Consider the following 13,286-nt stretch of genomic DNA (forward strand, 5'->3'; position numbering starts at 1 on the left):
GCAAGTTGCTGTACTCTGTCGTCTACTCTAAGCCATCCTAGGTTGGCAAAGTGGGCAGGGGTGAGGTGGGTTCTGGGGTTCAGGTCAAGTAGTAGTCTGACCAGTTTGTTTTGTGATGTTTGTAATTTTGTTTTAAGCGCCTTTGAGGTGCTTTGGTACCATGAGGTGCACGCATAGTCATAGTACCCTTGAATGAGTGCTCCTGCCAGAGTCCTCAGGGTATTCTTGTTTACCAGAGAGGAGATCCGGTACAAGAATCTAGTTCGTTGGTTGACTTTTTTTATTACATTGGATGCCATTTTGTCACAGGAAAGATTTGCCTCTAGGATGGAACCCAGGTAGGTAATTTCGTCTTTCCTTGTGACAATATTGTCACCCACTGTAACTGAGAAGCCGTCGGTCTTGCTGAGTTTGTTATTTGAACCGAAGAGAATGGACTCTGTTTGCCCATGTGTAATGATAGTTTGTTATCAGCGAGCCATATGCAGATTTTGCCTAGTTCCGTGCTGAGGGTTTTTTCAACCTGCAATTTGTTCTTGTCAGAGACCAGCAGGGCTGAGTCGTCCGCAAACAGGAACAAGTTGCAGTCACAGGCTGACGACATGTCATTTGCATAAATTAGGAAGAGTAGCGGTCCTAGTATGCTTCCTTGTGGAACACCACAGCTCACTGTGAGGGGGGGGGATAGAGTACCGTTTACCTCTACCATCTGTTCTCTCCCCTCCAGGTAGGATTGCATCCAGCTCACTGATAGGCTATCAAAACCAATTGCTTTTAGCTTGTCCATTAGAATGGAGTGATTGACAGTGTCGAAGGCCTTTTGTAGGTCCAGCATGACCATGCCGCAGTATTTGCCAGCGTCCACCTCTTGTTTGATGTGGTCGTTCAAATAGAGGAGGCATGTGTCAGTGGAGTGGGACGTTCTGAAGCCAGATTGGAATTCGTAGATTAGGTTTTTTTCCGCCAGGTACTTTTCGACCTGTTCGTAGACTATTTTCTCCATGACTTTCGAGATGGAGGTAAGAATAGAAACAGGGCGGTAGTTGCCTGGGTCTAATTTGCTGCCCTTTTTGTGTAGAGGGGTCACTCTCGCAATTTTGAAGTCCTTGGGGACGTGCCCCTGTTTTATAGAGAGGTTTATTATGTGTGTGATGACTGGGGTGATGGCGGCTGCTGCGTCTCTGAGGAATTTGGAGGGGATGTTGTCATGGCCAGTGGCCTTGTTAGGTTGGAGGGCGCTCAATTTTTTGAGTACCTCATCGGTTGTTACCATTTCAAGTTTGAAGTCGTCTTTGTGGACCCCTAGGTTTTTGTAGTATGCTACTATGTGTTCTACCCCATAATGCCCTGAGTGGGAGGGTAGTTTGTTTACCAGTGTTGTGGCTATGTTTGTGAAGAAGATGTTTAAGTAATTGGCTACATCCAGCTTGTCTGTGATGAGCGTGTTGTCCGTCTTTATGTTTATGTTTGAGAATCTGGTTTTAAGTTTTTTACTGCAGCCTAGTTGATTATTGAGTAATTTCCAAAGTTCGCGGGGTTTGTTTTTGTTTTCCTCAGTTTTGTCGTTGATGAAATTTCTTTTTGCGGTTCTGATCATGGTGTTTACGTCATTTCTTAGTCTGTTTCTTTGGATTTTTAGTTCAACCACGTGGGCTTGGAGTTCACTGTTTGAGCTTTTGGAAAGCTTTGTCTGACTTTTATGAAGTTCAGAGCATTTTTTGTCTCTGGTTTTCATAGCGGCCAGTATTTCAGTGTGCATCCATGCCTCAGCGCGATTTTTAACCCTGGTGGTTCTTATCGGTGCCATGTTGTTGAGTATTGCTGTGAATTTGGTTTTGAATCCAAGCCATGTTTCTTCAACCTGTGTACCACTGAGCTCATCTGACCAGTCCAAGCTCCCCAGTTCTAGGTTAAAGGCCTCTCTAGAGTAAGTTTTGAGGTCTCTAGATGTGACTGTTTTGTGACAGCCGGCCTTCTGTTTTAGCTTTTTGCGGGTACAGAAAATCATATAATGATCACTTAACCCGCATGCTATCACCCCTTTACTGGAGATCATGGACTTGTCAGAGGTCAAAATGAGGTCAATGGTGGTTTGTGTCGAATCGCATACCCTTGTGGGTTGTGTGATTAGCTGGCTGAAACCGTGCAGGTCAGAAAATCTACTGAAGGCCTTGAAGACGGGTGCTGATTTACGCAGCATATCCGTGTACAGTACAGTACAGCTCAATACATACAATTGTTAAGGGGAGGCAGACCAGAGAAAGACTTTCGTCTTGTTTACATCAGGGTCCCCCATTTTCAATTCATCGTAACATATGTGACATACATGACATACCGATAGACAGTACTGCTACATCTATACATTTATGACATACCAGATTTGCAATTACAGTACTGTTTGTGATACAAAAAGAGTCCAGAAAGAAAAGAGTATATACATTAGACGTAGAAACTGTACATTGGATTGGGTAGGTGGGGGTGGGGGGGGACTGTACATTGGAGGTGGATGGGTGGGGGGGGGGGGGGGTTGGGTAGGAGGGGTGGGTGGGGGACACTGTACACCTGTACAAACAAACACTGTACATTGGATTATTGACAAGACCATACTTGGTAATTTACTGTACATTGGAGGGGGTTGTGTTCGGACATTTACAGGGGCCAGTTTCGAGTTGCAGTCTCCCTTAGGTGTTTTTTGAGAGTGTTTTTGAAAGTGGGTAGTGATTCACATTCCTTTACAGCTTTGGGTAGGGCGTTCCACATTGATGTGGCATAATTGCGAAACGTGTTTAGTCCCTTGTTTGAGCCGAATCTGGGTTTAACATGATTTGTGGAGCTCCCTCTGGTGTTGTGATCGTGGTATTCACTGACCTTTGGGAAGTATTTTGTCATGTACATGGGTACCTTGGTCGTGTAGTGTATCTTGTAGACCAGGCCCATTGCAAGTTGCTGTACTCTGTCGTCTACTCTAAGCCATCCTAGGTTGTCAAAGTGGGCAGGGGTGAGGTGGGTTCTAGGAGTAAGGTCAAGCAGTAGTCTGACCAGTTTGTTTTGAGATGTTTGTAATTTTGTTTTTAGCGCCTTTGAGGTGCTTTGGTACCATGAGGTGCAAGCATAGTCGTAGTACCCTTGAATGAGTGCTCCTGCTAGAGTCTTCAGGGTATTCTTGTTTACCAGTGAGGAGATCCGGTACAAGAATCGAGTTCGTTGGTTGACTTTTTTTATTACATTGGATGCCATTTTGTCACAGGAAAGATTTGCCTCTAGGATGGAACCCAGGTAGGTAATATCTTCTTTCCTTGTGACAATATTGTCACCCACTGTAACTGAGAAGCCGTCGGTCTTGCTGAGTTTGTTATTTGAACCGAAGAGAATGGACTCTGTTTTGCCCATGTGTAATGATAGTTTGTTATCAGCGAGCCATATGCAGATTACATCAGGGGGACCCTGATGTAAACAAGACGAAAGTCTTTCTCTGGTCTGCATCCCCTTAACAATTGTGTGTATTGAGCTGTACTGTATTGTACCCATTCTGCAATCTGTTAATAAAGTTTTCAATCAATCAAAGAGAAAGACTTTCGTCTTGTTTACATCAGGGTCCCCCATTTTCAATTCATCATAACATAATGACATTGTAAATGAGTTTGTAAATGAACATTGAGTGCTCAGAACATTGAACTATCCACACACAAGCACACATGAACACACACACGACACGCACGCTGTGCACGCTCACACACGAGCAGCCACTTAACACTTTAACATGAGCGGACACACACTCATGTCGCACACACGCACACTTATGGCCAAAGGAAAGGACACTTTAAATTAGAATAACAGGAACAGTGTATTGCACTACCAAAGCTAACTAGCATGTCCCATATGCTCTGTAAATAACTATGTACAGATACCGAGATGTCACTCCATGTTACCTGTTACCTGTTTACTGCACAATGTTGTTTTTTCATTTTTTGATTCTATTATATGTTGTACCACTGTATTGCACATAGTTGCAGGCAAGACCACCCGCATTTCATTGTATACCTGTATGCCGTGACAATTAAAACTCTTGACTTGACTTGACTTGACTTGTACATTTTGGATATTGACAAAGCCATACTTGGTAATTTACTGTACATTGGAGGGGGTTGGGTTGACGTAAGTGGTTGTTGTAGCTACGGCTTACATTTCAAGTTTCAGTTTTGTTTTATTTGTCACATATAGAGTAAATTACAGTGAAATGCTTGGTTCTGTATCATGAGCCCCCTGAGAATGTGCTTCATTCAGTAAACAAAGTAATAAAGTATAGAATAGAATATAAATACTTTATTCATCCCGAGGGGAATTTGGCCCTCGGGATGTAAAAGTAACAGTAATAAAGTCCAAACACTATACAAAATATACAATACAAACTAAAGTACAAAATTAAGTACAAAATGCAAACAACAAAATGCAAACTTTTTCGAATGCAAAAATTAGGTATGGATGTAATGCTGCAAATGTCTTTGTAATAGATCTAAAAATAGATACAAATATGGTGTAGTGTTAAAAGTGCTCTAACCAAGGCTCTAATCAACATTCATTAATTGTATCCCCTCTCGCTCCCTTCCCCTTATGAATTGAAAATAGGGGACCCTGATGTAAACAAGACGAAAGACTTTCTCTGGTCTGCATCCCCTTGTGTATATTGAGCTGTACTGTACTGTACCCATTCTGCAATCTGTTAATTAAAGTTTTCAATCAATCAATCAATCAATCAATCAATCAATCCATTTCCCCCTCTCTCCCATGAGCTCAAAATACTTGCAGTGGTCTATTAATTATGTTTCTTCCTTCTACAAGGCATTTGACACCAGACAGCCTGACTTCATATTTAAAGTCCTGGAACATTTTGGGTTTGGAAGTACATTTTCAACCCTCGTTGATCATGGCACATCTAAAGATGTAACAGTATAATAAAGGATGCCCATTCTCATCTCACCCTGTCTCTTTTTAATGATTTTATACAACGAATCTGTGAAAGATGTTTTTTTTTTTTTCTTTTTTTTTTTGGAAAATAAACTAGAGCCTGAGGTGTGGCCAGCAATAGCAACCCCTCCCCACTCAACTCCTACCTACATTTCGGACCAAAACAAAACAAAGTGGGGCTCTTTTGGAGTGAAGTCAGCCCTATGTTCCCACAGCCCAATGGTCCCACAGCCCTATGTTCCCACAGCCCAATGGTCCCACAGCCCTATGTTCCCACAGCCCAATGGTCCCACAGCCCTATGTTCCCACAGCCCAATGGTCTCACAGCCCTATGTTCCCACATTTCTAAGATTTTTTTTTCTAGGAATTTTTTTTTTTTTTTTTTTTTTATGGCAGTATTTATATATTTGTATATACTGTAACTGTATAACTGTAACACTGTATATTATAAGTTTATCCTGCTCAAAGCACGTCACCATTTTAATATTGTGTGTATTGAGCCGTACTGTATTGTAGCCATTCTCCAATCTGTTAAATAAAGTTTTCATTCATTCATTACACTACTGTATGTACACAATCATACGTGTAAAACTGAGTAGATTTTCGAGTGATGACAGACTGTCACAGACTGATTGAATGACAGGTGAAACAACTAATTGTATTCACCTCCTGTCTCCCGCCCTTCCCACGCGCCACGAGCCACTGAGCTACTGTGATACAGTGCTTGCGCAGTCAGTCGATTTGAGCTAGTAGTCAGACTTTGCTAGCACAGAATGTCTCACTCGCAGAAAAGAAAAATATCAGATTTATTTTCGAAACGTCCCGCCGGTCCCAGTGACAGTCCCACTAAATCTGATAAACGTCAGAGAGAGACAGAGACGACAGGTTCAGCCTCAGCATCAGGTATTGAAGAGTTAACTGAGTCTGTTCCCCTATACCCCCCCTCGGGCGCCAGGGGCTTCCACTGAGGGGTGATGCAAATAGGGATGGGGTGTTATGGCAGCTCATGATGGAAAGAGTGCGCACCGAGTCTGATCCCGAGTTGAAGAATTGGCTCCAAAAGAGAGACAACTGGATGTCCAACAACATCCAAAACGAAATCTTCTTACAGCTGCTTGCCCATGATATTCAGCGACAAATTAGAGGCAAAGCATCCAAAAGCCCAATCTTTGGCTTGAGCGCTGACGGAACCACTGATGTCACTCACTGGAAAAGAACAATTCTCGTGTAATATACAGTTAGCCGATGACAACTTGGAAGCTCAGAACTTATTTTGGGGTTTTTACAATGCCCGGCCCAGACACAACAGCCGAGACGCTGTTTTTGTGTATAAAATACTTTTACGCCTCGACCTGCCCATGGAGAGGCTGATAGGATACTGTTTTGACGGGGCCAGCAACATGTCTGGGGGGTACAGGCTAGACCAGGGGTTCCCAAATTTTTCAGGCCGCGACCCAAAAAAAACTGTGTCAGAGAGCCGCGACCCCCACTATTATAGGAGGTAAAAAAAATTTTTTAAATGGAAATGTATGGTTGAAACATGCAAACGTTCAAACGCACACACACTAATAAGCATTGGAGGCTTTTAACCAGGGCCGGACTGGGGAAATCATTCAGGCCAGGAAATATAGCCCCAGTCAGGCCACTTTTTAAGCAGGGGGTCTGGGGGTCCCCCACCAGGATTTTTTTTGTTACAAAGACTTAATTTCCTGCATTCTGGTGCAGGCATTTTTTTTATTTGTACCCTTTAAATGCCAGTGTTTGTGATGGCATCACAACTTATTGTTAAAAAACAGGCTAGCATATGTATGATTAGCAACAACACAGATTTTTATGGATTTTCAGTTTTTTGTAATTGATAAATACAATATTTTATTCAACTTCAGCCCTGATCATAACACCACATATTAATTTTATAATTCTAACCCTTTAAATGCCAGTGTGTGTGATGGCATATATTTGCAATATATCAAATGCAAAGTACATTTTTCTGGGGGGGATTATTACAGGCTAGCATGTGTCAATGATTAGCAGTTTTTCGTAAGGATCCCGCCTCCACCAATCACATGCGGCTCCCTTTGTGTGTGTGTGAGAGCAAGAGAGAGAGAGAGAGAGATAGTTCTCCAACTTGTGTGAGTTGCAGTGATCTCCTGGTTGTTCCCCACCTAGGTTATCTAACTATTGCGCTGGTGCAAATAGAAACACTGGCCTGGCCTGCTTCTAAGTTCAGTGGCCTGACAAAAAAAATAAATAAAAAACGTTTATTTTTATTTTTATTTTTTTTAATTTTTTTCATCTGGCGACCCCCCAGCACCCCCTGCCGTTTTATAGTTCCCGCGTGCCTGATGGGGGTAGATTTCTATCAAAAATAAACAAACGCAAAAGTAGAATCCACAATCGTAAAAACGATACACACACTCACACCTCAGAATCCACAATCGTAAAAACGATACACACACACACACCTCTCAATTTGTGTTTCATAAATCATAAAAACACGCTTGATTTGTTTAGATTTACGTACGGAATTCTAAAAACAGCTTGATCTGGTTAGATTTACTTAAGGAATTCTAAGGACACGCTTGATCAACTTGGAGTTACGTACGGAATTTTGAGACAAATATTTCGCTGTTTTCCCCGTGGGGATTCGTGTGTGACGCTTCTTCTTCTTAGAGGTCTATCAAAAATAAACAAACGCAGAAGTAGAATCCACAATCGTAAAAACGATACACACACACAAACCTCTCAATCTGTGTTTCATAAAACGTTTGATCTGCTTAGATTTACGTACGGAATTCTAACGTTTGATCTGCTTAGATTTACGTACGGAATTCTAAGGACACGCTTGATCTGCTTGGAGTTACGGACAGAATTTTGAGACAAATATTTCACTGTTTTCCCTGTGTGGATTCGTCTCTGAAGCTTCTTCTTCTTCGGCGCTACCGAACACAGCCCGAGGTGTCTCCGGCTCATGAGCGCTACCAGTGGCCAAAATCGCACATTATCTTTAGCCCTACCTAGGAATCAACATTTCATTATGAAAATTAATGCTCAAAGTAAATATATATTACCATTTTGAAGATAACAACTAGGGCTTTCAAATGATATAAAATATCTGTATGATTATCATGATTATTATTATTAATATCTTTCATATTTGATACAGAAATTATTACAAAAATCTTGTCTGTCCGGCCACCACATTTCAACAAACTGCATTTTCAACCACTTTACTGACAAGCTAGCAGGAAACTTAGAGGGTATGGGATATAGACAATTGTATGGGCAATATAGAACAGCTGACAGATTAGAAATATAATTTATTGTTCAAAAGTTATTATAATTATAGTGATAGTAATAAAACAATTCTGTCTGAAAATTAACTTGAATGGGTTTATGATGAATATCTGTTTGTGGGTATGCTCAAAGTAATATATTATTCAAATCTTTCATATTTGATACAGAAATTATTACTAAAATCTTGTCCGGCCACCACATTTCAACAAACAACTGCATTCTGAATTAATTTAGCCTTGTAGTTTTCTAATCCCATCGTTTATTAGTTATATTTGTATTGATTAAACATAAGTCAGTTACTGTACATGACACTGTACATGTCAAATATGCTAAGGTAATTAGCTTTAACTTATTTCTTATGGAGCAGTGTCCCCATTTATCCCAGAGGAGTTGATGAACACTCACTGCAGCTTTATTATCTAAGAAATACTTACAGTATATAATAATTGTATATAATAATTGTAAAGTGTTTTTTGATGTTTTTTTTTGTTTTGGTGTAAATCTAATATAAGAATCTATAAATGCTAAATGCTATATGATCTGATAAAGTATACAGTATTCACATAAGGTGCTATAGGTTCCTAGTTGGAGGTCTGGCAGCAGTCCCTGCCCACTGTTGTGGAGTCTGATGGCCGCTGGTATGAAGGACTGGCCGAGGCGGTTAGTTGGGTGTGGGGGGGGGGGGGGGGGGGCTTCTCATCTTGACTAGCTCGTCATAGAGGGGGTTGGAGGGATTCTCCAGGATAGCAGCCAGCTTCCTTCTCATCCTCCTCTCTGCCTTTAGATTGGCAAGAGTATAGGGTTTTAGGATGAGGTGGTCATATAAGTTCCTTGGGGTACACCTGAACAATAAACTGGACTGGTCGGACAACACAGAGGCCCTCTACAGGAAGGGACAGAGCAGGCTGTTCTTCCTGAGGAGACTCCGGTCCTTCAATGTTTGCAATAGACTGCTGCAGTCATTCTACCAGTCTGTAGTGGCCAGCGTCCTCTTCTATGCTGTGGCATGCTGGGGGGGCTATATCAAATCGAGGGACACCAACAAACTGAACAAGCTGGTGAGGAAGGCTAGCTCCGTGGTGGGAGTCGAGCTGGTCAGACTAGAGGTGGTGGCAGAGAGGGGGATGAGAAGGAAGCTGGCTGCAGGGCATCAGGGAGTGAGGAAAACGTACTGTATGCCCGTGCACTGACACTGTTTTTGACCCCGTTTAAAATGTGATGTTTCCGCTTACATCATAACGTGTCACACTTGTCAGACAGGGAAGCCGAGTCACTTTTTTAAGAATAAGAATAGGATAAAATAAAATGGAATAAAATATACAGTAAATAAATACAGTAAAAATATAAAGTCTCCAGTAGGTGTAATATTGCACAGTGCCGTTTCAAAAGTAAGAGTCCAGGAAGATGGTAACTGTCACTCTGTGCTCAGTGATGCAGTGAGGCACAGTGATGCATTGTATAGTCTGATGGCTGTTGGAATAGTAAAGACGATTGAGAAAATTACATAATGACAGTTGGAGAAAAGGCCAAAGAATTGACACTGAAAGGGAGAGGTGTTGGTATTATTAAGGTTAGGTTTTTGACATGCTTTGCCGTGGTAATCAAACAGCATGAGAGCAAATCAGGTAAGATTAGGTACTACTGATACAGCTAAGATGTTTCTTGATGTTATGGATATGACAGTGTTGAGGGAGGAGGAATGATTGATTGATTGATTGAATTGATTGAATTGATTGATTGATTGATTGATTGATTGATTGATTGATTGATTGATTGATTGATTGATTACTTTATTAACATATTGCAGAATGGGTACAGTACAGTACAGCTCAATACATACAAATGTTAAGGGGATGCAGACCAGAGAAAGACTTTCGTCTTGTTTACATCAGGGTCCCCCATTTTCAATTCATCAGCTCATTCATCAGCTCATGTTGTAACATTAGGTAGCTAGAAACGTGGACGCTAGCCAACCGACGTCACTGTGTTGACAGTCCTCTAAGCTAACGTTAATGTTTCCTGTTGATCAAAACTGACAATTAACGCTAGTTAAAAGGGATCCCTTTACAGTTGACAATTAGTTGGCATTTACCACTGCATTATATGATATGCTCCAAAAGCTACTGGTTTCATTATAATTATATTTTGATTGTCATTGCATTGATTGATTGATTGACAATTGTATTAACAGATTGCAGAATGCCAGAATGGGTACAGTACAGCTCAATACACACACTTGTTAAGGGGATGCAGACCAGAGAAAGACTTGACACTTTTGTCTTGTTTACATCAGGGTCCCCCATGCACAAGTGTAAGTATAGCGTACAACTTAATGCAAAGTAACTGTAAAGTGCATAGCAGTATACAGTATATAACATGAATATGTGGAGTATATCTGTGACGAAGCTACGGAGTAAATATGTTAAGCTAATCTGTGTACAGTATTACAGTGGTACGAGTATGAATTCACTATGGTAATAAACCATACTAGCCAGTGATTTAACTAAGGTAGATAGATATGGATAAATATTCAGTGTGTGTATGTATATATAGGTGTGTGTTTATATATCTATAAACAAACAAAAAAAGAATATATAGATACATGTATATACAGTGTTATTGTAGATTGCTATTGTAGCAGGGTGGATTATCCCTGCTTCGTGGGAACTGTGGTGCACGGTCACTAGGTAGCGAGACACAGTAGAACTCTGGCTAGTTGCACCTCCGTCTTTGGGGTCAGGAGCGTCAACTGGAGGCTGGCAGTGGGAGTGTATGGGGCCCAGGATTTACAAACCTAGTCCGGTACTCTGGTCTTCCTCTCTCTTCCAGGGCAGTCAGCAGTACTCCCCAACACGCCCTCACTCTCCCCAATTGTCCCCTTAGCACCCCCCACACCTAGTGACTGGATGGTAAATAAATAACTTGGTTCCCCCCGCAAGCAGTACCCTCCCTCATTAACACCAGAAACCTTACAGTGGAAAAGGGAAGGTTAAATAGGAAGGGGTTAATAATATATGTGTTACCCGCATCAAAGGGTTAAGATTTGGCTCAATAAAAGACACACACACCGTGCTCCCATTCAGTCTGATTATTATTGTATCATTGGCCTAGTTACACAATAGCTACGTCTGGTGATTATTGCACCAGGGTTATCATTACACAATAATTACAGTCTGATAATTAGGTAATTACGCCCTAGGCACCAAGTGCTCTCGTTGTACCCAGACTAAGTGCTGCCCACGTCTGGGCTAGACACAGTATCAATACCTTCCCTAAGGGTTTACATATACTGCTCTAGTACTCCGTAATATGGGGAAAGAAGGGAGGACATAGGGGAGGAATAGAAGGGTTCACTGAATGGGAAAATATTATTACACCAACACGGTATCACGCTCAAAAGAAATAAACAGAAAGCAAAAGAGTGGGCCCACAAAATACCAGTAAAGTCCTATCTTAATGCCGGCATGTATTGTTTGGGGTACCCCTATGGAATGGTAGTAGCAACGTTACTTTCGCCCGCAGGCTGCACCACACTGTATACTGTATAATAACTCGGGAGCATCAATGCCCATTTGTACTCATCCGAAATGGCCGCCTCGCCACGCCACTGTTGTCCGGAAAGCAAGATGGCGTCGAACGCTCTCGGTGAGGATGCTAGCAGGCGGAGCTGGACAGAGAGGCAGCGCCGGCTGAGAGCGTGTGCTGAGCGATGACGACCCCTGCTGGACGGGACGAACTCCCGTAGGCTGCAGGCAGCCGGGTGCAGATCTGGTCGCAGGTACCCAGGGCAGACTGATTGCAGGCAGCCGGGTGCAGATCTGATTGAAGGCAGCCGGAGCAGACCGGTTGTTGGCCCACGCTCGTCTCGGGGCTCGCACTCTATACCGCACACAGTAACTACTATAACTCGATTGTTAAGGACTTTGATACATTGTTAGCCGCACATTACTTATACCGCACACAGTAACTATTATAACCCGATTGTTAGTGCCTGGCTCTGCACTAATTGTTCACACACTATCGCTGGTACTGCTAGGATATCGCGTCCACTAGCAAGTACTTCCTATCACCCGTCGCTATCCCACGGGGCCCTCTGGTTCTCTTTCCGTCTTCCGCTCCCATATATCACGTTCCATCTCTCTCCAACACTCTCTGTCAGACACCGCCCCCTGCTGGTCCTGCCTACTAGTCACACAGGGAAGGATGTTGATTATGGTCCAGCGATACTGTGTATGGTCCATACTTCAGTCGATAGAAGGAAGAGAAACTCATATCATTGCTCGTGGGAATATCAATGATGTCTTTGTGTACAAAGGGGATATAAAACACAAGTCAGCAGTTCTGAATAATATACAATATTTTCAGGCTGCTACATTTCCCCCCACTTTGAACTTGCTAAGTCCTCTGCAAGTTAACAACAACACCAACCAACGCATGCATGAAAACGGTCCTGAGACCAACAGTTTCACACATCGATCGACACTCACACCTTATGCTAACAGTTTCACACACTCCTTCATGAGCTGGACACACTGTTCAACAAACACACTCTTGAGCACGTAGTCCTGGCGATACCGAACGGGTAGCCGACCTCTGGTGCTCCTGTGGGGCCGGGCTGGTTCCACTCTGGGGGGTTCCACTCCCCCCACCTCCGACTCCGTGTCGGATTCTTCTGTGTCCGTAGGTGGGTCATGGACCACGGCCTCGCCCTCCGGGGCCATCGGTGGACCGCCCGCGGCCTCTTCTTCGACTCCGTCTCCGCCTTCCTCCCCCGCTTCTCCTGATGCGGTCGACTCCGCGTCTGACCCGGCGTTCGCTGCCTCTTCAGGGGCGTCCCGCACAGGCCTGGGGTGGTTACACGCCCTAGGATGCGGTTTTCGGCGGCACCCGAAAGCATCTCCACTGTCTGATTCGGACAAGCTCCGCAGCGCCACAGGGGTCTGTCGAGGGGCCCTCACCCTTGCTTCCGGGTCGGAGGCTGGAAACGGACAGGTCTTGAGCTGGTCTCGATGCACGGTCCTCTC

Source organism: Notolepis coatsorum, assembly GCF_963971535.1.
Source record: "Notolepis coatsorum genome assembly, chromosome: 5".
NCBI lineage: Eukaryota > Metazoa > Chordata > Actinopteri > Aulopiformes > Paralepididae > Notolepis > Notolepis coatsorum.